Source organism: Neomonachus schauinslandi, chromosome 4 (genome assembly GCF_002201575.2).
Source record: "Neomonachus schauinslandi chromosome 4, ASM220157v2, whole genome shotgun sequence".
Classification (NCBI taxonomy): domain Eukaryota; kingdom Metazoa; phylum Chordata; class Mammalia; order Carnivora; family Phocidae; genus Neomonachus; species Neomonachus schauinslandi.
Window position 1 is genome coordinate 174,543,794 of NC_058406.1, and position 25,826 is coordinate 174,569,619.

The following is a 25,826-nucleotide window of genomic DNA, read 5'->3' on the forward strand; positions in this document are numbered from 1 at the left end:
CTTTCTTTCTTTCTTTCTTTCTTTCTTTCTTTCTTTCTTTCTTTCTTCTTTCTTTCTTTCTTCTTTCTTTCTTTCCTTCCTTCTTTCTTTCCTTGTTTCTTCCTTCCTTCCTTCCTTCCTTCCTTCCTTCCTTCCTTCCTTTTTTTTCTCACATGCACTTTCCCCTTCTGTCACTCAGCTTAGCTGTACCCATGCTCCATTCTGAAATGCTATCTCATGAATCTCGTCTTGTTTATTCTTTTAAGCCTCTGTCTTTCAAAACATTTCAAGGGAAATACATTCAGTGTGGCATCATCAAGCCTCAGTAATATCTTTTGATTGTACACATTTGATCAAGATGAACCCCATTTCTCCTCTCTCCTACCTCCCTATTGGACAGTTGCTACAGTCTCTCCCAGATACCATCAACACATCAGCATGATAGATTCGTAATGAGGAGCACCTTTCAGATTAGACCAGACATCTCTAATTGCTCAAAAGTTCATTTCCAGGAGCCAAGGAGAAGAGATAGGAAGGGAGGCTGAAAACATCCTGGCCTTCTCTGAACAATAGCCTGGAACCTCTCCAGAAATACAAAGTGTCCTAGAGAGTGTGGGGTGTGTCCCAGAAGGGCCATCCCTACTATTGTGACTTCTAACCTGCCTGTGGGTATGGTGATCCCCAAACACCAGTCGAGAAGTTAAGGTTCTAAAAAAATGACTATCTGCATGTCTTCTCTATGGGTCAAATTGTGTTCCCTAAATGATATCTTGAAATCCTAACCCCCAGGACCTGCAAATGTGACGTTATTTGGAAACAGGGTCTTTGCAGATGCGATCAAGTTAAGATGAGGCCACACTGGAGTAGAGTTGTGGGGGGCTCTAATCCAACAAGACTGGTGTCTTTATAATAAGAGAAGAGACCCTGAGACAGACACACAGGGAGAATGTCATGTAATGACAGAAGAAAAGATCGAAGTGATGCATCTCCAGCCAAGAAATGCCAAAGATTGCCAGCGACACTAGAAGCTAGGAGAAAGCCATTGAGCAGATTCAAATTCTCCCCTAGAGCTTTCAGAGAAAGCATGGCCCTGGCGACACCTTAAATTCAAATTTCTAGTCTCTAAAAGTGTAAGAAAATAAATTTCTGGTGTTTTAAGCCACCCAGTGTGTGATACTTTGTTACGGCAGCCCTAGGACACCAACACAGTGTCCCTCCTGCCTCTTTTCTCCTGTATGGGACGTTCTCTCTGCCTACAAAAGTCCCCCATCCCTTCCCAAACTTGTCCCAGGTCCTGGAATGGTGCCCCTGGTCTCCTCTAACCGTTGCATCCCCAACCTAACGCAGGGTGTGTCCTGATGGTCTCTCTGTGCCCACAGGACTGTGTCTTAGTCCTTTTGGAATGCTCCCCACACAGTGCATTGCTTAGTAGACATTCAATAATGTGAAAAGAGAAAAAAATAAGGAAGCAGTCAGAGGGAGGAGGTGGGTCATGTCTGAGGTCAAATGTGAAAAGGTTCAAACAAGGGATGTGGCTCTCAAATCAGGATACAAATGACTAAGGTTATCATTTAGTGAACAAAATGTATATGCAATTGAGAAAGCAACAGAAGCAGGCGGAGTTTGGGGATCAGAGGAACAGTGGGTGAAGGGAAAGTCCTTCAGCTCAGGTCATGATCCCAGGGTCCTGGATCAGGCCCCAGGTCGGGACTTGCTTCTTCCTCTCCCTCTGCTTGTGCTGGCTTTCTCTCAAATAAATAAATAAAATCTTATAAAATAAAATGCGAAAGCAGCTAGGGAGGCCAATTAAAGCTGGTGTACATGAGTCATCAGAGTAGATAGAGGGGCTAATACAAGACACTTGAACTCAGAATCATGCAGAAACATGTATTGCTGTCCCGGGGCACTTACCTTCATGTTTCAGCTTTGGGCGCATCTTAAAGACAGTGCCTCCTATCTGACAAGCAGGAGCAAAGATTCGTTTGCCACACCCCAACACACCAAACTGAGACACCAGTAGATGCTCATCCAGCAAGTTTTGGAGGGGTGGACCTCCTGATACACTGGCGGGGGTGGGGGTTGTTTCTGAAACCTTCACCCCGGAGGGATAACAATGGCCAACAGGGGAATAGTGGTGAGTATCAGGGCCTACTATGGACTTCCCCATAATTATTTTATCTAGACCTTATATCCAAAAGGGGAAGTAGATATCAGTATCCCCATTTCATAGCTAGGAAGACTAAGGCTCAGCAAGGTTAAGTGTCTTTCCACCTAGCCATTACCCCATGACCTCTTGCCCAACGTCCTCCCAGGCTGCCTAAGATGAATATGTAAAAAAGTACTCTGATATTAGTTGAATGCCTTAGAAACAGCAATAATTGTTACTATTCAGAACTCAATAATGGCCAGAGGTTCTCAATCGTGAAGATGGCTGCCTCAGAAAGTTGTGTATTTGCCCACCCTCATCAAAAGGTCACTGTAGTAGGGCGCCTGGGTGGCTCAGTTAGGCATCTGCCTTCAGCTCAGGTCATGATCTTGGGGTCCTAGGATCGAGTCCCGCATCGGGCTCCCTGTTCAGTGGGCAGTCTGCTTCTCCCTCTCCCTCTGCCCCTCTCTGCTCTGCTCGTGCACGTGCTCGCGCGCTCTCTCTCTCTCAAATAAATAAATAAAATCTTTAAAAAAAAAGTCACAGTACAGAATACCGCCTCTGTAGGTAGAGCAGGGGCTCTCAAACACCCACCTCACTCTCACGTTTGGTCCTGAACAATCTGCTTTCACCTGGCCATATCTTGCTCCTTGTTGTTCTCCTCTTCCCCGAGTTTCACTGATGTCTTCATCCTCTCTCCTAGCCCCTTGGTTTTTCGATTACTCTGCCTGGAGCACCCCCTGCCCTCCCCACCTTCCCTTGATGGCTCACTCTGGGAGACTCCCATGCAACCTTCCAGACTCAACTTGAAAGTCCCAGGACACTGTGGCTTGCACCTGTGGCTTCACATCCTAACACTTGCCATCTGTTGGACTTGTGTACTGACATCTCTCTCCCGCATGAGGCGGTGAGACTCTGGAGGCTGTGGTCACCTCTCGCTGATGAAGCCCCAGTGCCTAGCACAGAGCCTGGCATGTCAATGCTGTCATGTTGACTCCACACGGTACGCACTACTCTGGCGGCTCACCTGCCCTCTGCTTTCCCGTCTCTCTTCTCAATGCCACCATTCCCCACACAGATTTACTCATAAAGATGCCATCAACAGCCAGCTGCAGACCTCTCTTTCTTGCCTGCCTCCCTTCTAGAGACTTCTACCTTCTGCAAAGCTCAACTTGCAGAGAGGTAGAAAAGGGGAGAATCATGGCCAGAGCATGTGAGGGATTTGATAGAGACTGAAATGAGTCTGGTTCTTTTTCCTTCCTTAAATGGGGGGCTTTCTGCTGAGACTGAGGGTCTCAGAAGAGCATTGGTTTGGCCAGGCATCTCCCAGAGTTCCTCTGGTCCCAGGGCCCCTGCAGGCTTTTCTTCATGTACAACCCTGGATGATTTCAGTGGAAAAACAAGGAAAATGAAGCAAATTGGAGAGTCCTTCCAAAGGACTTAACCAAATAATGAGAAAGGTTGGTCTGGAAAGACTGTGAAAATTCTGACCTTTATATTATTGCAACAGGCAAGAAGAAATCAGACTTCAGAGCCAGAGAAGAACATGTCTAAAAGCCCACATACAAAACATGGGGCTGTGGGCTCAGGAGTCCGTCTGGGAAGAAAGTTACAAGGCACCACAAATGTTTTCCCCATTCATAAAGTGACAGGCACTGGATTGGTTTTGGAAGATAGAGAGATGACTAAGAAACTGTCCTTTCCCTGGAGGAATCATAGTATTTGAAAAGAGAAAAGTCAGAAGAATAGCTCATAGCTCAAGATCCTAACTCCATGACCAACATGTTCTTCCAACTCGCTCACTTAGCAGATACTTATTCGTACAGGGCCTTTCAAATTTTTTACACTGTGGCAGGCTTCACAAAGGGCAAACACTGTGTGCCCCAGCAACAGAGGTATAGGAGGGGAAATTACTGAGAGGTCTGGGATAAATCCACTTGTAATGCTCGTAAATGCTTTCTTCCTTTTATTAATGTTACAAGTGAATTACTCATTTCTACTCAAAACCAGTATGACAAGAAGCCAACCCCGAGATCACCAAATAGACCACAGTTGGAGAACCTTCACTTCTATTTATCCCTATAGACTCACCTAAGATTTCACTTTCTCCGTGAAACTTTCCTTGATTTCCTCCTTTATCTAACAGGATAAATTTCTCTCCAACCTTTGCTTTCCACATATCATGCTACACCATTATTTCTCTGTGTGTGTGTGTGTGTGTACACACACGCACACTTGAGTCCAGCATCGGACCATGAGCTAACCTCTTAAGGGCAGGACTGAGTATCCATCCATCTTTGCCAAATCCCTGGATTTGTCCAACAGCACATAGTGACAAGGTCTAGTCATGCTCTGTTGAATCAAACTGACACGAGTCTAGAAGAGAAAGTCAGTTGACAAGTTGTCAAGTCTCGATACGAACCATTTGAAGGCTTACCTTGGGCTCCAGCATAAATAAATTTGCCTTGGAAAGTCTATCCACCCTAAAAATCAAAGGTCAACCAAAGGGATAGATTGCCTTGGTGAGCCACCAGCCAAATGACAGCCAGGTTCCACCACTTGGAAGTCACCCAGATGTACAAAATCAAATTCTCCACCAAAGGTGTAGAGAAATCAACCAAGTTGTTCTTGACCAAAATGTGGTTACCCAGTTACCTAAACTTCTCCCACAAAGAGATGACCCATCATACACACAGGTTCCTAGTTCTCTCCAGGGAGTGTAATAGCTTGGCTATTGACCAGATAAATCATCCAATTAACCCTCCTCGTTGGCCTCACCCCAGATCTCCTGCCTCCTCCTTCAGGGACCTGATTCATGCCCCGTGACACTTGCCAGCAGGGCCCTTGACCTGGTTCCCAGGGAAGGACAGGGCAGCCTAGGAGAGCAAGACAGAGAGGCGGGGTGGAGGCCCAGCCCAAAGGCCAGCGGGGAGGGAGGCTTCCCCAGAAGACAGACGTCAGCCCAGCTCTGGGTGCACACACCGGCTGTTTACGTGGGAGCTTCACACTCCGTTTCCAGAGTGCCTTTACGGGCAGATTGCAGCCTGCAGATCACTCAGCAACAGAGAGGGTGAGCCTGAGGGGAAGCACCAGGCTTCACAAGGAAACCGGCCCACACCCAGATTGCACCTTTTACCCGGGGAACTTGCCCAGGGCCAATTCCTATGCCGGCTGCCAAGAGGGCCAGCTTGAATGGGTGCTTGCTGGGAAGCCGCTGCAGGTTCTGGGACCTGCTTCCCATCCTTCTCCATTCTCCCTTGTCTGAGCTGTCCTGTGTATTCTAGGGCCTCCCCCACGGAGGGCCCAGGATGAGCCTGTAGAGACAAGAATCAGGGTTGTGACCCAAAGGTGGTTTTACAAAGGGAAGATTGTAGTGGATGTTTGCGACAGTCACCCTCTTCTTCAACTACTGTCTTCCCTCCTCTACTCCATCTTCCTCAAGGCTCTGGAGTATACTCTCTAGAAGGCCCATGGGAACCTCTCACTCACCTTCAGGAATCCCTTCAAGGGCCTCTTGTTGGCCTAGTTGGAACTCATTAGCAAGACAAATACAGCCGCTCCTGCCCTCCAACTCCCCAGACTTGCCTCCAGGCTCAGCAGGCTGTGCCTAGGAGCAAGCAGGCAACAGGGACCCTTTGCCACAATCTTGTGTAGATAATTGTGCCAACACAACCTCACAGTCCCTTCAGTTACCCCACCATGTCCCCCGAAATAGAGCAAGTTTGGAGACACCATGCCACACCCTCATGGCACCTTAGGTTCCAAATCATGAGCTAACTTAGAGTTTCCCAAATATATCACAGTGTTGTTTATTCACCTGATACCAATGTTTCTGGAGCCAGACATTGGCAACATCATCAGCAACGACAGTCAGGGCCAGTCTCAGGTTCCCCAGAAGGGAAGCGGAAACTAAACCAGCTACTATGCCTTAGCACACGCTGTTCCCTCTGCCGGGCACTCCCTTCTTGCCCCGCTTCCTGCCCATGGAGCAAACTCCCACTCCCTCTTCAAGACTCAGCCCAAATGCCATTTGCTCTGTGAGGTCAATCCTGGCCTCTTCTGGTGATAGGCCCTCTGGGTTCTCATCACATCTTGGTCTGTTTGACTGGGTGTCTGTCCCCATGAGAATATAATCTCCCTGGGGACTTGGGGACAAGAATCCCACTGTCTCTTCTGTGTCATAATGGTGTGAGCACCATCCATACCAGTGAGATGACACAGCACCACTTCAGAGTCTTTTGGATTGCCTTCAGAATAGATCCCCGACATGACCTGTGACACCCTCACTCCTCCTGCAGGCATCAAGGCCCCGGACCTCTCCAGCAACTCCCTCCTGGTCTCTCCGCTTCCGGGCTCGCTCCCTGCACTCTTCCCCACATGGACCGAGGCCAACGGGATCAATGTTACGGTGTAAAGCCAGTCACATTTCTCCCAGTTCAAAAATCCTCCACACCTACAGTCATGTCCCCAGTCCCTCCCATGGCCCCCAGGGCCCGGGGTGATTCAGATACCTGCCCTCACCTTCCCCCCATGTCCTGCATCCCCTGCCAGCCTGACCTGCTTCTGACACCCAGCAAGCATGCATCCACCTCACTGCCTTTGCCCCTGCCATCCCCTCTGCCCACACGCCTTTGCTTCAACACCTTCACGCCCTGCTGTTTCCCTTCCCCAGGTCTCTGCAAGCTTCCCTGCCTTCTGCCTGAAACAGCAACCTCCTCTGGCTCTGGCCTCCCTTCCCCCGACCCCCCCCTTCACGGCCAGTGTCACAGAGCTCCCCCCAGTTAGATACGCTCATGCCTATTGCCCACACCTGAGACCCCGGGGGGCCGGGGCTGGTCCCAGGCCACAGGTACAGCAAGAATGCTCTGGAAGCCCCAATGTCCTACTCTAGGGGGCAGACACTGGGGGATCAGGCTAGAAGGGAGAGACCACCTGCCCTTTCTCTCCCAGTCCTGGGTGTGAGGACGTGATCACGGAAAAACTGGGCTGGGGGAGCCCACCCACGGCTGGATGCCCGACAAGAGGCCCATTCGTGAGCCCTCTATTGCTAAGCAGGGCTGCTCAGGAGGGTGGAGTGCAACCAAGATACTATCACACTTCGGCTAAATCACATTCCTCAAACCATTTGCTGGCAGAATATGGAGCAACTGGAAAGGCAAGGTCTCTACAAATTAACTGGTGTCTACACTGCAGCCGCAGCTGGAATCTGGTCACAATGCTCCTCTGCTTGACCTCCCTCAAGGCCCACCTTTGCTTCTTTTCTGGGGCTTTCTGCAGCTTACAAGACTTTCCGGATGTGGTTCCTGACTTGCTCTCCACTCCTGATTCTTGTCACTCACTACGTCATACTTGTGGTTCCAGCCCTACTAAAGATTGTCTGTGGTTCCTCCATGCGCCATGCTCTGTCCAGCCTCCACGCCTTTGCTTACCCCGGTCCCTCTGCCTGGACCACCCTTTCCTCCATCCCCTGGTTGATACGGTTCATTCATCTTTTAAGCCTCAGCCCAGAGGGCACCACCTCTACAAAGTATTCCCCAGCACCTTTTCTGAGTTTGCTCCAATCCGGGAATAAATGCTCTCCTTTGGGCCCTCCGTCCCCAAGACAGCATTGACTTCACTTTCACGAATGTTTGCAGGGCTTTCTCCCCCACTAAACTTGGAGCTCCTTGAGGGCTGAATCCCTATTCACCGTGGCTCACAACAGCCAGAGAAAAGTTGGTAAACTACACATCAGGTCATGCCACTCCTTTGCTCAAAAGCTTTCCATACCTCCTACAACACTCAGAGTCAAAGGCAAAGTCCTTACATTGGTCTGTGAGGCCCTATGAAACCTGTACCGCCCCCTGCCCACCCATTAGCGCTCTGACCCTATTACTTCCCCCCTTCGCTGGCTCTTCTCCAGCTACACCAGCCTTCTTGTCATTATTTAAACATATTAGGCACATTGCCACCTCAGGGCAGTCTGCCCATAGAATCTGCTAAGGCTTAGCCCCAAAGTGATGGGCAAGCATCCTTGTAAAAAACATGTTTTCTTTTCTGGTCAGGACTCTTTGCTCATCCTTAGCAAATTCTATGGGCAGACTGCCTACCTGTGATGTGCACACACTCTCCGCTCATCTTAAGCTTTGGTCAAGAGCCCTTCACTCAATATTTTGCAGAGGCTTTTGTTTTAAAAAAGAAAAATGCACTGCTTTATAATTATAAAAGCAATACATGCAATGACACAAAGGAGAAAATAATAGAACATTGAGCCTTGTTTGCTTCCTGTTTTTTTTCTGTAACTACGTAAGATTTTTTTTTGAAAGAGAGAGAGAGAGCACATGCAAGCAGGGTTTGGGGGCAGGCAGGGAGAGAGAGAATCTTAAGCAGTTTCCATGCCCAGTGTGGAGCCCGATGGGGACTTGATCTCACGACCCTGAGATCATGACCTGAGCCGAAATCAAGAGTCAGACTCCTAACTGACTGATCCCCCCAGATGACCCCCCTACATAGGATTTTTTAAATCAAATTGCAATTTACAGCATGCATGCATATAACCACTCCTATCTGGACTCCTACGGCTCCTGAGTATGTACTTAGGAGCAGCCAGGGAGGAAGTCTAGGGCAGTGGAAGGTACGTTCTTTGGACATATGCCCATCTCAGACCAGTTCTGGCTCTGATACTTGGTGTCTGAGAGACTCCCTTACATTCAAGTGACCATTCCTCATGCTTTGCCAGGGATTGTCCCAATTTACACCTGCTGCCCCAGTGTAACTAATAAGAGCACCCCTTTCATGCTCAAAGCGTGCCGGTGTAAGCAATACATTATATGTTCCCACTACACTGAACCCTGGGAGCTTTGGGTTCCTCATCTATAAAAGAGAGAACACAATGCCTGTCTCCAAGGAACTATAAGAATTGTATTAGTTATTTCTGCTGTGTAACAAATTACCCCCAAACTAGCTGCAGTATCTTGTCATCTCAGAAGTGACAACTGTCATTCTGCCACATAGACCCAAGGGTGTGGATACCAGGAGGTGGGATCACTGGGGCCACCTTAGAGGCTAGTGACCACAGTAGTTAATTTAAATGCTGCTTGTAAACTTCCTGGCACATAGTAGGCACAGAATAAACATTATCTACCTCAGAGCGGGATAAGGCAAGTAATTCTTTGGCAACCAACAACAGGCATCCCTGGTAACTTTCCCACAGGTAAAGATTGAAATGTTAAGGCCTTTTTTATAAGCAGATTCAATTCAGTTCAACAATCACTTATTATATACCTGCTGCTTGGTATTCCGTCCTTTAAGCCAAACACACTTACAAATAACTACTGAATCATAGTAGATCCCTAAACTCATTACCTGAATAACCAAAAACTGACTGTTTTTAGGTTCAAGGCTTTTCTTTGTATGCTTAAGCTTCTACAATCTTAGCATGTAATTTGAGTCTTGCTGTCAGCAGCATTTGATGTTTGTTCCTAAAAAGGGAAGACTAACAGACTTTTCTGGAATGGATGCACAAATGAGCTAAATTTGCATACTGTTTGAATATATTTCGGTGTTGAATTCAACTCCAAGCACACAAGAAGATGAAAAGAAATTAAGTAAGAAGCCTTGTAGCACTATGATGGGCAACTCCCTGCCTCAGAGACTTTTTCTGGCTGGGAAAGCTCACATAGCCGAGCACAGGGCATGCAGAAGGTGCAAGATGGTGAAGGCCCTTGGATACGGCCCTCCACCATCGATGGTTGAGAAGATGGGAGATCATGATAACATGAAGGACTCTTCTGCACTGGCTCCCAGAACTCCAGCAGGCTGAGCTCCAGTTGCTCCCGGTGGTAGCCAGCTCCACGATTCCTCTCTCATTGGTTTCTTCTTCTTTCCTGCCTCACATCCCCACTTCTGGTGTTTCCTGGGATCACTTCCCACGTGAAACACTCACATCCCTGTCTTGGGGGATGCATCTGGCGAACCCATACCAAGACAAATGGTTTTGCCCTGAGATTAAAGGCCAAAGTCTGTGCCATGACCCCCGAGACCCCATTCTCCCTCCTGTTCATGCCGCTCCAACCAGGTTGGATTCCTTGCTGATCGTGGAACATTCTAGGTTTGCCTTCAGTTCAGGGCTGTGCCCTTGCTATTCCGTTTCCATAGAAGACTTGCTTATAGGTTTATATGTTTGATGTTTATATGTTTAAGGCCATCACCTTCAATACCACCCCTCAAGTAGGACACAAACTCAAGGAAGGAAGTGACTTTCCTCTGCTTTATTCACTGTACCATCTCCAGTGATTACCGTAGTACTGGACACATGTAGATGCTCATAGATATTTTTTTAATTGTTGGGATGCCTGGGTGGCTCAGTCGGTTAAGTGCCTGACTTCACAGGGTCCTGGGATCACAACCCACATCGGGCTCCTTGCTCAGCGGGGAGCCTGCTTCTCCCTCTGCCTGCCACTCCCCCTGCTTGTGCTCTCTCTCTCTGACAAATAAAAATAAAATCTTAAAAACAAAAAAAAGATATCTTTTAAATTGTTGAATTAAAATGACATGAGTGAAACCTGATTAGGCCCAACAAAAATCCTTGCAAAACACTTGCTAGGCCCCTAGCTAGTGAACCTTCTGACTTCACTATGAATAATTCATTCCTTTCGCTTCCAATACAATGAAGTCCAGGAAGGGTAAGCACACTGCCTAATATCACACAGCTCCCCAGAAGCAGAGCCAGGAGCAAATTCCAGCTCTGCCTGACCTTGGAGGGAAGAGAACCCAGTCAGGCTAGGTGTAATCTCAGGAGAACCATTGGTAAGCTTTGTCACTTCTAAATAACCAGGGCGAATCTCTTAACCTTTCCGAACACCTGTTTTTTCATCAGTAAAATAGTATGGTACAGCTACTTCAACAAATTTGGATGATTACGTAAGATAAGGAGCCTAAGAAAGCTTAGCACATTGTAAAGATTCCATAGCTGCTCACTGAATCTAAGGGAGAACTAAAAGATGCTCAGAAGAGAGGAGTCCATGCTCACGGTGATAGCAATAATACTTCGTTGAGACTGACGATGTCCGGGTGGGAGATTTTCCATGCATTATTTCACTTATAAACCCTCACAACGTGCTCAGAGGTTGGTGCTAATTCTAACTCCTTCTCCAGCTGAAGATCCGGAGGCTCAGAGAGGTTTTCTGACTTGCCCAAGATCACAAAGATTAACTCACCCTCGGTCTGACCCCAGACTGTGTTCGGAACCACCATGCCATACTGAAGGACAGTGGCTGTTATGTCCTCGGAGACCTTTCTAACTTCAAATGCTTGGGAAATATAGAAGGCACAGTTTGCCTCCCAGCAGGGCCAGGCTAAAGGCATTTCCAAAGTCTGATAATAATAGCTAGCCCTTTGGGCGCCTGGGTGGCTCAGTTGGTTAAGCGACTGCCTTCGGCTCAGGTCATGATCCTGGAGTCCCGGGATCGAGTCCCGCATCGGGCTCCCTGCTCGGCAGGGAGTCTGCTTCTCCCTCTGACCCTCCCCCCTCTCATGTACTCGCTCTCTCTCATTCTCTCTCTCTCAAATAAATAAATAAAATCTTTAAATAAAAAAAATAATAATAATAGCTAGCCCTTTGAAATCTCTGTGGAGGGAAACTCGTTGAGCTGTGTGAACCATACATTCCAGGGCCTCATAGTTTTAATATCTAGAATCCAATTTGCTGTAATTTAAGCCCATCTTCACCCTTGGTAGGAAATTTCCTTCCAAAAGTAGAGTCACTGCTTGTGTGTGTGTGTGTATGTGTGTGTGTTTCTGGTATCTCTGCTTTGCTGTATCTCTCTCTGTCTCTGTCTCTCTCAGTCTCTTTCTCTCTTTCACACACACACACACACACACACACACACACACATACACGCCCTCACCTTAATTCATGGGTTTCTCTAGTGCAGTGATTCTCAAAGTGTGATCCATGGACCCGCAGTATGAGCACCAGCTAGGAATCTGTTGCAAGTGCAGAAAACCAGGCCCTCCCCCAGACCCAGGGAATCGGCACCTCTGAGGGTGGGGCCCAGGACTCCGAGGGTCAGGGAGCCTCCAGGTGATTCTTATGGACACTAAAGTCTTTGAGCAACAATGTTAAACTGCAAAAAGCCATCTCTCCCTTCCTCCCACCCCCTTCTCCAAATTGAGCCTAAGAATAAATCATGGCTCTTCTTGGCCTTTAAATGTCAAGGATCCTGAGCTCAGAGAACAAGGACCTCCACTGAAAATGCCGAGCCGAAGCCTTGGCCCTGAGCGAGTCAGAGCCCCGGCCTTCGCCAGGGTGGCATTTGCAACCCACTCAGAAATCACAGCTTCTTGGAAAGGCACCTCCCTGTCACTTGGAAATACAATAAAATTCACGTTTGGAAGGACGACCAAGAATGGACCTGGTAGGGAAGCAGCGGTGGCCTCCCAGTGGAAAAGGCTGGCGTGGGGGAAGGGAGGAGGGGCTGAAATGAGGGGGCTCCTGGGGCCTCGCTGCCTCCCCGAACTTGGGCCGTAAACACTCCCTGCGCTCGGCAGCCGGGATGGCCTCATTTGGTGCCGCTCACCCACTTCAGTCATATAAAGAGCGATAAAGGAGGACAAGGGCAGAATAACCTCTAAATAAAAGATGAGGTAATTTTGAAGGCACATTAGGATTTTATGTGTATTATGGCTTGCGGTTTTTTATTCAAACCCAGGGAGGGTCAGCTGCTCGGCTGCAATGGGCTGTCACCCTCATAAAGCACCAAGGCTAGCCATGCGGACGGGGCCGGGCTGGGCTCTGCAGCTTGGGTGGCTTGGGGGGAAGGCACAGGGGAAGAAGGGAGAAGGCATTTTCCATCTCCTTCGCCGGGGCTTTATGGCATTAGGCGCTGCCACCTCAAGAATAAAAATGAAGCGCCCTGGGCTTTGCCCTTTCTCTCGGGTTTGCATCTCCACAAAGGGGAAGGCTGCAAGGAACCCCCGCCATAGGGCCATGGACACCCATCCTCAAATGGCAGGCTGACCAGTGGTGGCCTGGCACAGCTGGGAAGTTCCACTGTGGGCTGAAGAAAGGCAACGCTTTACAATTCAGAGAGCATTGCCCTTAGGGAATCAGAATGTCCAAATGGCACAGAAGCCTGGAAGAAGACAAGAAGCCCCTTTTCAAAGGGCCAAGAAGATTCCAGAGGGAAAGGGTGGGGGGGTAAGGTGGACGGCCCAACGCAGGTTCTTCTATAATCTCTTTTCAGGTCGCTCAAGACGGTGAGGAAGTCGAGCTTTCCTGGAAGACAGTGCTCCCAAAATGAGCCGCAAGCCTCTTTGCTGCCTGTTTCTCCCATGTGACTTTAGGATTGTGCCACAGGCGCTCACAGCTTGTCACCGCTGTGGCCTTCCAGGCCCCTGCAAGCCCCGGGCACCTGCTATGCGTCCGCTCTCCTCTAGGGGCTTCACTTGCGTATGTCCAGCACCCACGGGGTGGAGACTTTGTCCCCATTTGACAGATGTAGAAATCAAGGCTCACTTTACCCAAGACACAGTTAGGGGAGTCGGGATTCAAATTCAGGTCTCCTCACCCCGACACTCCCATCACATGCAGCCAAGGGTTTGAAGACGGTGGTGTTAGGAACTGTGTGTTCATGATAGTGGGAACAGTTAACACTGGTGGGATTCACACCCTGTGCGAAGCACTGTTCTGGATTCCGCATGATCTCGTGTACTCCTCACTACAACAGGAAATGCGGACGCGGGGAAGCAGGATACATTGTGAAGGTCACACCAGTAGGAAGCAGAACATCCAGGCCACAAACCACAAGGAAATGTCTACACGAGCCACATTATGTTCAGCATTTCTTATGTGATTAATGTGTTGGCAACACCTTCCATGGGCCGAGCACCTCAGCAGGGGCTTGGCGGGGACAGAAGCACGCTGAGATGAGGGAGCAGCCTCAGGTGCAGTGAGGGACAGACATACACTCGCAGAAAGGAAATGAAAGGGACAGGGCAGAGTCTTGGGTCCTGGACGTCTTTACACTTGGGTCTTTTATGACCCTGGAGTCTTCTGTTTTACGGTGGGGTCTCGGTAAGCCTGTCCTTCTAGAAGATTTTCCTGGGCTTGTTCCCACAGAGACGTGCAGACACAAGCAAACTTTGGGAGTCCCCAGCCTAATTCCCTGAGTCAGCAACAGCAACCTGCAGATACTTCCTGAATGCTTTCAAGGACCAGGTAGCCCAGTGTTTTTCAAATCCCTGAAAGGGCATCCAGGCCTCCACCTGGGATATAACCATGGCGCTGTTTTGAGATTGCCTTGGCCAATGCTGGGACCGCCACCCCAGTCTGAATTCCCCTCACCCCAGCAGAAAGGGGCATGACAAAATAAATATATTAAACCCTAGGAGGCAGAGCTGCAGGATTACAGAATCGGGGTCCCTCCTATCCAGGACTTCCGCTCCCCAGCCATGTGATCTTCGGCAAGTAGTTAATCTCCTTGCATCTCTACTTCGTCTGTAAAATAGAATAGAGATAATCATTGTACTGACATGGTGTGGTAAGGAGGGATACCCGGGCTAACACATGGAGTGCTCTTAGAAGCACCTGGTAAGTGCACCATCAACATTGATCATTGCTCTTCAATTAAAAAACCTTTATTGAGGAGCAGCTAGGGTTAGGATGACTGACATGCACATGGTCCATACAAAGCACCATGCCAGACACATGCCCGGGAGGCAGCAGTCCCCGGATGAGGAATCTCGGGATCTTGGCAGGGGGAGTCCCAGCATAAAGAGGTCAGGGTCTTTTCTTTTTTTTTTTTCTTTAAAGATTTATTTATTTATTTGAGAGAGTGAGAATGAGAGAGAGTATATGAGAGGGGGGAGGGTCAGAGGGAGAAGCAGGCTCCTCGCTGAGCAGGGAGCCCGATGCGGGACTCGATCCCGGGACTCCAGGATCATGACCTGAGCCGAAAGCAGTCGCTTAACCAACCGAGCCACCCAGGCGCCCCGGTCAAGGTCTTTTCAATGAGGCTCAGGGGTGCGCACGCTCTAGATCCAGACAGGTGAGGGTCACATCCTGGTTCCTCACTTACTAGCTGTGAAATTTCACATGACCCAGGTATCCGTTGGAAGCATCAGTTTCTTCATCTGTAGAGGGAGGGATAATGATGGCTGCTGCCTCCTGGGTTCTCCTGCTAGCTTGGTTGAGCTCTCTACACCTGCAAGCAGCTGCTGGTACTTTCCACTGGGACATCTGGGATCCTGGAAATGGGGCCTCCATTCAGTCCAGTCAGGAAATCCTACTCCTTACTCCATCTCTCACTCAGCTGTGTATCAGGCTGAATCTACCTCTGGAGAAGGCTGATGGCAGAGGGGCCAGACAACCAGAGTTGCTACCTACCCACGGCGTTCGGGAAGACTTCTGGAAGTGACATCTCACTCCTTCTCCTTAGCCAGACGGCCCCTGTGGATATCCCACTCAAGGAAGGACCTTCTGTCCCTCAGCCCAGATCTGTGAGCCCTTCTCCAGGCCTACCTACCTTCACCCCAGTATTCTCCCAGAAAGTTCACTCCCCCAGGGTTCTCATCCTGTCTGTGCCTTGCACTCAAGTCAATTAGTCGGCAAGCAAATATACCTTAGAAACTTCCATGAGCCACACCTCTGCCAGGCAGTGGGAACCAGGCCCTACTTCTGGTGTGACAAGCATTAAACCAATGTCTGCAATTAATTAATTACCACGTGATGAATGTTTCCCGGAACAAGAAACAAAGCAAGACAAAAGGGGAAAAGGCACTGGTGAGGCCGGGGGCTCCCTGGGGAACCATCGGCTGAGCACCACTATATTCAGGAGGGGACTGGCTTCGAGCCACTTTGAAAGGCCCTGCCTGGTGGTGTCTGTGGATGCAGTTTCCTGAACCCACGCCCCCCCTTGTGACCCACGTGCTATGGAAGGCACAGAAGACATGGCCTCTGCCCTCCAGGAACATTGCCTCTGATTACTCATTAACACACGTCAAGGTGGCAAATGAAAGCTACAGGCTGCTTTGTGTCCACTTATCCAAGGGAGTGAGTCAATGCTCACTGAGGGCTTCTACTGAGAAGAAGCCAGGATACCTCATCCCTGGCAGCCCCACGTGAGGAGCAGGAGTCTGGTGACTGTTCTATAAATGAATAAGTAAGTCATTCAGAAAAAAGTGAAGACACAAGGAAGAATCTGAATCCATTTAGGCAGAAGGATGACTCATAAATAGGGTGACCCTACGGTCCAGTTTGCCGGGGACAGTCCCAGAGCATGCCTGCTTCCCTGAATAATTATGAATCACACCCCCTTTCACTCTCAAAAGGTTCCAGTTACATGCTCCAGTATTCTGTAGCCACCCATGTGCTACAGAAATGCAGCATTGCTGTTCTTCAGCTAGCAACCATGGATACCAGTGAACACCACCTGCTACAGGTGAGCTGGAGAGAGAGGTCTGCCCACGGCATCTCACATCAAGGGTCTGACGTGTGCACCAAAATCTGATCTTTAGCTGTGAACTTTTAGATATTCCGGGGAAATTCAGACAAAACATTCTCAAGAAGCATCTTCAAATCTTCAAAACGAATGGATCTAAAACCCAAGTCCTCCAATTGTGTGTTATCAACGATGGGCATTCCATCTCACAAAAATCAAAGGACTCACTTGATTTACCTTTCTTGAGCTTCAAATTCACTGTCTTTCAAATGTGGGTGGCCATACCTGTTTGACCTCCTAAAGAACTGCTGGAACTCACCAAGGAATTCATGCATACGCTTTCTAAAGCGTGACATGCTGAACCAATGCAAGGTGCTGTTTTTTTTGTTGTTGTTGCTTTTGTTTTAGATTTTATTTATTTATTTGACAGAGAGAGACACAGCAAGAGAGAGAACACAAGCAGGGGGAGTGGGAGAGGAAGAAGCAGGCTTCCCACCAAGCAGGGAACCCGATGTGGGACTCGATCCCAGGACCCTGTGACCATGACCTGAGCCAAAGGCAGACGCTTACTGACTGAGCCACCCCGGCGCCCCTGCAAGGCGCTGTTGATTAGTATTCATTCGATGGCATTACAGAGCCTTAACTACCCTGTCGTGGCAGCCTTGGTGAGCACAGCTCGCCCCTGCCGACATGTCCCTCCACTGTGCTCCCATGGCAGACACGAGAACAAGCTCACGTTCTTTCTCGTTCCACCTGCCGACACCTGAACCTTGCTGTGCCCCATCCCACCGTGACCTCCTTCGGGATAGGGAGCTGTTCCTGCTCCTTCCTGTACCACAGGCAAAACCTACCACCTGGCACCTTAGAGATGCTCAGTAATTTCTGCTGACAAATAAATAAAAGAAACCCCAGCTCCCGAGCTGCCTCTGGGAAGCCTGTCTCCGAGCCATTCTAGCTCCTTCTCTATGTCCCTTGTCAAGCTAGACTCCAGGGTGGGTACTACAGTTGAACATCTCCTGAATCCCACTCCTCCAAGACTGGTTTCTCACCTGGGCCTCTCCCCTCCCCATACCTGATACTCCAAACAAGGCACTTGGTAGTGGTTTTGGATGAATCAGTTTAGTGTGTTTCTGCACATGCTGTTCCCTCTCAGGGCACCCTCTTGCCTCTCTCCTTCACCCACTAATCTATCACCCTTCAGATCCCAGACAGCATCCCCCAGGAGCCCTCTCTGCAGCTCTGACTTGGAGGATCCCTTCTCTTAAACCCTCTCAGAGCCTCACGGATCCCCTGTTCCTAGTGCTCACTTCGGTAGGAATGTTGCAGCATGGGACTCTTTTTTCTAAATGTCCAGCTCCTAAACTGGGCTGTGAGCTAGGGTGGATCCAGAGCCGTTGCCTGCCTTGTGCACTGCTCTATTCCCAGAGCCTCGAACAGTGACTAAGGGACAGTAGTGGTCAAATGGGAAAATGCTCAAGTGGAAATGTCTGGGAGCTACTTGGAAGATCAGGGTGGGCGTTCTGCTGGCTCCACTAAAATCATGATCGTGACCACATCTTATCAAGCACCTCCAGTGGGTCTGGCCCTGAGGCTAGTGCATGTGTGTGTGTGTGTGTGTGTATAAAATATTATATTATATTTATATATATATTACAGCATGTTGGGAGGATTAAATGTATAATATATATTAAATTATATATATAGGAGCGCCTGGGTGGCTCAGTCAGTTAAGCATCTGCCTTCAGCTCAGGTCATGATCCCGGGGTCCTGGGATCGAGTCCCACGTCAGGTTCCTTGCTCAGCAGGGAGCCTGCTTCTCCCTCTGCCTGCTGCTCCCCCTGCTTGTGCTATCTCTCACTCTCTCTCTCTCTGACAAATAAATACATAAAATCTTTAATAAATAAATTAATTAAATATATATATACTTACTCATTTAATCCTCCCCACACATGCTGAAGAAAGATTCCGATTTTACAGATGAGAAATACGAAACCCAGCTTTGACATCTGAATCACACCAGGGAAACACTCAACTGGATAGTTTTACCAACCACATCACCCACAAGTCCTGGATGGGTACGAAGAGAGGTGTATATGTGAGAATGTATTGGAGAGCCTTAAAGAAATTCTAAGAAATATAATTCATGACGACTTTCACTTTTTTTGTCCTAGTTTTGTGTCCGTGCACAAAGGAACGCAGAGAGACCTAATTTTGTTTTCCCACTTTCTCCTAGAACTGCGTTCTGGCTACAAGGTGTGGGCAATCTGGAGTTGGGGGAGGGGGGCACCTGCCGAGCATTGCCCTGGGCAGGTCACCACTCCTTCTCCCTGAGTCTCCTCACCCACAGAAGGTGGATAAATAATACTTATCATGAGGAGTTTGGAGATTGACTTAATACTTGCAAAGCACTTTGAGATGCAAGGACCAGTACAGGAGCTATTCATGCCGGCACCCAGGACCTGCCCCTCCTGGGCCACCCTTTCCTCCACAGAAGCCACATCGCCTTTCCTTGTCCCCTACACCCAGCCTTCTCGTACCACACTCCTCCCCGTTCACTGCCCAGTCTGCAATGACCCTGCTCCTCTTCTCCACATATTGAAGCTCCAGGAGCACTTCAGATCCCATCCACTCTGTAGTCTTCCCTAATCATTCATTCCTTCAATCCTTCATTCCTTCATTCTTTCCTTCAGCAAGGCTTTGTGGAGTGCCAACTATCCCAGGCTCTGTGCTAAGCACCAGGGACACTGAGTTGAATATTCTTGTCTCCATGTAATGGAAGAAGAGACTGAGGTTCAGACAGGTCATACAACTTGTCCAAGGTCACTCAGGGAGTTAGCAGCTGAATCAGGATGGAATCGGGATGGAAACCCACATTTCCCAGGCTCCAGAACCCCCAGCATTGCCTCTGCCTGGCACCACCTCCCACCACAAAGCAAGGTACGTGGTCCAACAGGGAAAGAGTTCTGAGTCAGCGAATATCATTCACAAGCTCAGTACACCAAGTGACTCAATCTCACCTATACGGACTGTCCCTGAAATTCCTTTCCTCACTAGTTCCCTGTCCATAGTGTCACCAAGTGGATGACTTGTGGTTGCAGCAAGAGAAAAGGAAAGCACTTCATTCTAAGAGAGAAAAACCTATGCTCTCCCCCCGGGCCCACCCCCTTCCAGCAGCATTGTCACTGCCACGGTCCCCTCAAATAAAAACCTCACGACCTCTCTTTTTTGATGCCAGGGAGGAAAATTCAGGAGAGTAGATAGTAAAGTGGGCTTTGAATAGACCCAGAAGGGATTCCTGCCCTGTCACTTACTGCCTGCAAGACCTTGGGCAAACCAGAAAAAAATCCTTGGGACTCAGTTTACTCATCTGTAAAATGGGCACAGTGGTGGCACCAATCTTCTCGGGCTGCTGTGAGTACGAAATGAGTTCCCATTTGTATGGCCTCAGGCCTGACACTGAGGGCTGGATAACTCACTGGCTCCTCTTTCTAGGGTGTAGACACTTCCAGGCTACCCACCAGTATCTCAAAGAGGCATACCAGAAAGCCAGCCCTGGAGTCTACCTCTAGGCTTTGTGGTTCAGAAATGCACACAGGACTCACTGTCCATATTACTTAGCTACCTTGTGTTCTGTGATTTTGCTTCAACACTTTTGCCATAAGAGTATTAAGCTCAGACAGCTTTGCTGAGGTGCTCAGGAAGTCTGCACGTGGATTAATATTGGCTTCCTTTCCTCCCCCTGGAGCTCTGTGCAGCTAGGGTGTCATTCGCCACCAGTCAGAAAACCATCGACACAGTTAATCATTGCACCAGTCACCCTGGACTCAGGCTAAGCAGGAGCCAAAGGACAAAGGTTTATGATCAGCCCTGAAGAGAAGCTAAGTTTCCCCCCCAGACTCATAAGGAGTTCTTGAACAAGAGGCTGCAAATGGAGGACACTTGGCCCCTGACAGGTTTGGGTTGGCTGCTTTTGAAAATTAGATTTTATATTAAAGTACAATTTCTGACTTCTCTTGATACATTAGAAGATCTGGCAAATTTGGGCCTATATTCTGGTATGGCAGCAATGAGCAGGAGCTGAGGGGCTTAGGTCGTCTGCTGCCCAACCCCCCGCCCCCGCCATGCATGGTATTCCACAACAGAAAGGGTCTGCTTCACGCACTTGCATTCTTTGCCTAGGCCTGGTAGGCATTTGAGTCTTCCATCCCTAACGGAGCCGTATCCAGGAACTAAAACCTAGTATTCCTTCTGCCTGGAAAGCCTTTACCACCCAACACCCTTTCTCTGCCACACGGACTCCTCATCCTTCAAGACCAGCTCAATTACCACCTCCTCCAGGAAGCCTTTCATGATTACTATCCCCTCCCTTCCCAGACTGGGTTCCTGAATGTTTCAGTTGTCCACTGCCGCATAACAAACGCCTTGAAACAGCAATAAACACACAGTTGAGCCTTACTGGTAGGAGAGAGAACTGATTACATCGGGCATAAAATACAAGGTTGTGAGGACCACTGGGGGCCATCATGGAGACTAGCTACCACAGAGTTTCTGTTGGTCTCCAGCCTCTGTCGGGGCACTTTCCATGCTGTATTGAAGTTCTTGCCTTCTGTATCTCTCCCCATAAAATTAGAACTTAATATGGGATTGTCTCTGTAATTCTGATACCCTCAATGTGGGCAAATAGTTCCTGTGAGCTTTCTGAGGGGAGAAGTCTGTCTTGTTCTCGGATAAAGCTCTAACACCTAGAACACAGTCAGTGTTCAAAAACTAAGCGTTGATGTAAACAAATGAATGAGCCGACTCATTTATTGGCACTCCCTGGATCAGATGTCAGGAACGTTGTTATGTTATTTCAAATCTTAAATTTTAAAAATTCAAGATTCTCTTCGATAGGGAAGGCTCTAGAGATGCTCAGAGGTGGATCCACCCATGAGCATTTGTTCAGGATGCAAAATGAGCTCATGTAAGCAAAGGGCCTCGCTCTGTGCTCAGCACACAGCGGACACCCAGCCAGGATTAGCTCCTGTCACTGCGGAAACAGGGACTTGCCCCCCCCCGCAGCTGCAGGGACCCCCCCCTTCTTCAATATAGTGCAGTGGCCAAGGGCATGAACTCACGGAGGACAACTAAGCTTTCCTACCTATCAGCAGAAGTACCTTTAGCAAAGCATTGAGCCTCTCTGTACCTCCAGCTTCTCTGTTAAATGGGCGTTGACATAGATGCCTTTTCACATTCTTGCGGTGAGGACCGAAGGAGAGAGCATGGTGTGTCACTCGGCCCAGGGCCTGACGCAAATACAGGAAACATGGAAGAAATGCTAAATAATATCATTATTCAGCACTTCCACTGCAAGGCTGCAATGGAATATATTTAAAACATCAAAAAGATAATTTAATAAACAGCATTTTTAATATCTCCTTTAGTATGGATTAGAGGATTAAATCTATTCTAATTCTTGCTGTCTGGGTGATATGTCAGCTAGGACTCTGCTAATACAAAACTGCTGCACCTACCTTTCATTTGAGGAGGAGAAAAAAAAAATCAATGCATTTTTGTTTTCCTCTCTTATCCTTTGCTTATTTGTATGCCCAAATAAGGTTACTCCGCAAAACACAGTTGTGTGATCCATAAATAATGAACAGCCTCTCCATGCACTCAGCATCAGCACAGAAAGGTCTAAATAGGTTTTTTTGCCCAAATCTTTTCCTGCCCCAGATCTGGCCCTCCACGTAAATATAGGCAGCCTGGCTGGCATATAAAGCCCGATTGACCTGTTGACCCAGTTTACAGAGACGGCACCACGCAGAACCACTTTAGCACCAGCTGTCGAGAAACCTTTGGCCACAGAAGCCAAAAGCTGGTCGCTGACTCACTGCAATTAGTCCTTGAACCCCTGCTGCTGCGGGGCCCTGGACTCCAAGCCCCTTGGAAGCTGTGCTGATGCCCCCTTTTGTCCTGTGTCTATTATGAGCAAAGAGCAAAGAATAACAAAGGCTTTGCAGATGTTCCTAGAAGTGGCCCACGGTAATGTGGCAAGATTGAGTGAGCAAACCCTCCCGAGCCTGCTCCCCCAAGCAGTGCTTCCCTCTGAAGCCCACATCTGCCTCCTCTTCTCCCTGTTGCCCCTGTCTGCCCTGCTCTTCCTGCTGCCTAGGGCAGAAAGGCAGAACAGTCCAGCCAGGCATGGTTCTCCCCCACAGGGCTAGGGGACTGAAATACTGGGGAATGTGGCCTGCCGCCTGAGGATCACCCCAAAAATAACATTCCATGCAGACAGCCCCATCTTTTGGAAGGTAGTGGTCAGGTAATCCCAGCTCCTCTGTCTCCACTCCTGTTGGAACTCAGAGTCCCACGGTCACTAAAAGCCATCAGTTTGACTTGGGGTGCCTGCTTGGAGCAGTCAGTTAAGCATCCGACTGTTGGTTTCAGCTCAGGTCATGATCTCAGGGTTGTGAGATCAAGCCCCACATTAGGCTCTGTGCTCAGCATGGAGTCCACTTGGAATTCTCCCTCTCCCTCTCCCTCTCCCTCTGCACCTCCCCTCCACTCTCTCTCAAATAAATAAATCATTCTTAAAAAAAAAAAAAAGAAATCAGTCGGTCTTACTTTGAGCACTTTCCAATTGACAAAGAGCTGTCCCATGTTGTTACTTATTTCATTTGATCATACAACCACTCAGCTAAGTATGTGTGTCAGCCCCATTTTACAGATGGGAACATTGAGACCTCTCAAAACAAAATAGCTTGCCCAAGGCCATGTGTTAATCCATAGCAAACCCATGAGTTCAAACCGTGGTTCTCCACTCTGGACCCTGCAGTATGGCATAGAGGTATGTGCGTAGTCCCTAGGGCTTGCCTGCCTGGGATCACATTCGAGTTCTGCCCTCAAGCCGACTCATCTGTTCAATGGGCCTGTCTCCCATGGCGATTCTGAAAATAAACAAAGATAATTAATACACGTGGCCAACACACAGTGAGTGCACACGGAGACTTCCTGGCTGGGACCCCCATCGAACCACCAGACTCTCCACAGAGATGAGAACTGCTACTTGTCTTCCTTCTCCCAATAATAAAATCCCAGTTTCCAGCCTCTCAGGCAAAAGGCATAGCTAGACCTCTACTAAGTTCTGCTCAAAGGGAAAGAAGTGGAAATGGGATGTCTTCCAGGAACCGTCCTTACAGAGGGGAGGTCCATCTCCCTTCCCCTTCTCTTGGCTCCCAGGCAGCTCTCTTGGACCCTACAGGAGAAACCATGTTGAGGATTGTGGAGCATCAGGTTGGAGCCCTAAAACCAGCCCTGGGCAGCTACATTTTGAGGAGAAAAAAGTAAACCAAAGAACAAAAGAAGCTTGACTGCAAAGTTCCCTCTGCTGTAAGAACAGAGTTCATGCCTCTGCTCATGGGTGCTCCTGCCACGCCGACCCTTAGGACCAGCCTCTCTGCACCTGCCGTCAGATGGCTTCATGCAGGCTGGGAGCTACATGATTTGACCACCTGCTGAATGCCAGGCACAAGGGTAAGGAATGCACATTCTCATAAAATGCTCGTGATAACACCGAAAAGTCGCTGTTGGTCCCCTTTTGCAAGTGAAAAATCCTAGACCCAGGGAGAAGCCATCACATGGCCACTAGGCGTAGACCCAGACCTAAAATCAGGCTTCTTGACTCCCACTCTGACTGTTCCCACCAAGGTCTCAAACTTGGAACTCAGGAGCGCCCCAAGAGTCCTGCACCCACAAGCAAAGTTTTTCTCGCCACACGCAGCTCTTGGAGCCAGAGGGGTGCAGAGACAGAAGCCAACCAGCACCTTCCGTGGTGAAACCAAGCCAGACTTGCTGGGTTTGCCTCCCAGTTTAGCAACTGTGTGAACGGAGGCAAACACCTCAAGCCTTTCTGATCCTCAGCTTCCTTGTCTACAAAATGGGGAGGACAACCCACGGGGTTTTCTAAAAATTCACTAAGTGATCCCGTGCGAATCTTCTGAGATCAAGTTATTAGTAGCAGTACTGTTGTTGTTGCTGTTATTCTTTTGTTTTTTTTAATGAGGAACAAATATGTAATATTATAAATGGGTATCACAAAGGGGTATCATGTTGCTGTTGTTCTTTTGTCTTAAACCTGAATCCCTGGAAGCAGAGTCCAAGATGGGGGCTCTTGCATCAGTGGTTTCCTGGGGAAATGCTCTTGAGACAGACCTGCAGGGAGAAGGGAAGAGGAGGAAGAGGCTGGGGAAGGGCAAAGTGGTGATGTCAACTGAAATCCAGTCTCAGCCCTATCCCACAGGGAACCCAGGATGGTGAATGGTGCCACAGACCTGCCTCACCTCTAAGCAAGGCACAGATCTGCCACTGGCCTTGAGGGACCCGTAGGGAAGGGGGTAGCCACCCACAAGGGGGTAACAACCTCCCAGGCATCTCAGGGAGAGGGGCTCTTGTTGGTAGAAGGCAATGCTCCAGAGGAGGTGCAACTCTTGGCTTTAGTAGCCAACCACCCCAGCAACCGGGGACTGGAGTGAGGCATCAAAAGATCGGCAACTTTAGTGTGAGTAATCCATGGCCCTTTCCTTCCCCAGGTCTGTCTCAGTCCTCCCAGCTACTCCATCCTTCCCTAGGTCTGCCCTTCATCTCCAAATCCCCACCGCATCTTGACTTCCCCTTTCTTGCAGAACTCAACTCCTTATTACAGCCATTTAAGTACAGTACTTTATGCATACCACCCACCCCCTCCTCATCCGTACAAGAGTTCCATGAGAGTTAAAATGGGGCTGAAGATGAAGGCGGTTCATGGCATCCACCAGTGTATCCCCAGGAGTTAGCACAGTGCTTGCCACATAAGAGGTATCCTGGAGCATTAGCTCAGACAGGTCAAGATGCTAATAATGCCAATACGAGCTCTCTCAAATATGTGAACGAAAGAATTAAAATTGAAGTTCAAAGGTTTAAAAGAAGCCAATACATCTATCTTGTGCAATGAATGTAGATGGATGCTTTCAGTAACTCTAAGTGTCCAATAAGAGTGCCCTGGGAGTGAGTGCCTGCTTCAGGCTGTGATTGGCCATGGTAGATTTTGTACCCTATGCACATTGCTCACCTCACCCTAGTCCCAGCCTTAATTCCCCAAATCATAAGATTGGTAGCTGGTGTGTGCACCAGGGGCAGCATTAAAAAAAACTTGTTCACCAACTCCTTATCCCTGGATCAGGGACTAAAGTCACCAGGATGAAAATCACAGTCATTTTCTCAAGGAGCTTCTGCATTTGGAGAATACAGACATGAACACAGAC